This window comes from Petaurus breviceps, unplaced genomic scaffold (assembly GCF_028583685.1).
Source record: "Petaurus breviceps papuanus isolate PSGF00001 unplaced genomic scaffold, PetGlider_PUasm1.0 140, whole genome shotgun sequence".
In the NCBI taxonomy this organism is placed as follows: Eukaryota; Metazoa; Chordata; class Mammalia; order Diprotodontia; family Petauridae; genus Petaurus; species Petaurus breviceps.
This window is the reverse complement of record NW_027185698.1, coordinates 31,633,776-31,634,912: the sequence shown is the minus strand read 5'-3', so window position 1 is coordinate 31,634,912 and position 1,137 is coordinate 31,633,776. Positions and strand designations below refer to the sequence as shown.

Below are 1,137 nucleotides of genomic sequence, written 5' to 3'. Positions count from 1 at the left end.
TCTCTCCTGACTTTTGATTATGGTGAACCCTTCAGCAACATTATTTATAAAACTAAGGTCAAAAGTAATGGTATCCAATACTTCGTCCTCAAAGGAAAACACACACACACAAATACACACACATACACACATGTATGCACATCCGTGAACCAAACTGAGGACTTGGCATAAATTAGTTGGAATATTCTTCCTATGTGTACTTTCCTCTGATCTAAGAGTTCTCAGAATAAACAGGGGTACATTTTTCTGATCTATGGGTGACTAAGCCTATAGTTGAATCCTAGAGTAATCCTTGTAATTAAAGGTCAATTGCATTGAACCAGATGCAGACCTTCAAATGAACGGCCAAATATTAGCCATTATGAAAAAAAAAAACTTTTTTATGAAGGAATTGCTAATAGAACATAGTTTCTCAGGGACTTAGGTAGGGACCTTTGAATGTAGAGCCCACATTATTAAACCCGTAGAGCAGTGGAGCCAAACTCAGACAGAAAGAGCAGTCACTCATTGGTACATCAGAGATTCCTCTGGGTCTCATATTGACTTAGTTTTAAAATGTAATATTATCTGTATTTTATTGTATTTTATTTATTTTATTAAATATTTTCTGGTTATATTTTAATCTGGTACAGTTAGTACAGGGGAGTGTGGAAGGCCCATGTAGTCTGTGGGCTGTGTGTTTGACATCTCTGCTTTAGGGGAAGCAGTGCATATACTAAAATTAGAATAATGCAGAGAAGATTAGTATGGTCCTTTTGGAAAAATGGCACCTAAATTCATGAAGTGTTCCATATTTGTAACTGGAAAAAAATACCACCTTCCACAACTAAAAAGATATACACACATACATATACATAGAGTACACATAATGTATTTGTGTGTATATATGCATGTATATATGCATATACATATACATATATATATGTAATGGGATTACAGATCATCATTTTATTTTACTGATGTGGAAAATGAGGACCTTCTAGACTTAGGGACTCACTTGTCCAAGGTCCCAGCTAGGACTCAAACCCAAGTTTTCTGACTCTGACTCCAGGGCCCTTTTCATTATACATGTTGCCTCTTTATTAGCTGGATTATAAAGATAGACTTGCTTTTTGGGATATTACTAAGATAACATTT

The 1,137-nt window shown here is 35.1% G+C and overlaps 1 non-coding gene across 1 annotated transcript; it reads left to right on the top strand.

Moving 5' to 3' along the window:
- Positions 1–691: 691 nt before the first annotated feature.
- LOC138151568 (U6 spliceosomal RNA) lies at positions 692–798 on the top strand. Its single transcript, XR_011165867.1, has one exon. It is a non-coding gene; the product is annotated as a U6 spliceosomal RNA (small nuclear RNA).
- The last annotated feature ends 339 nt before the right edge of the window (positions 799–1,137 follow it).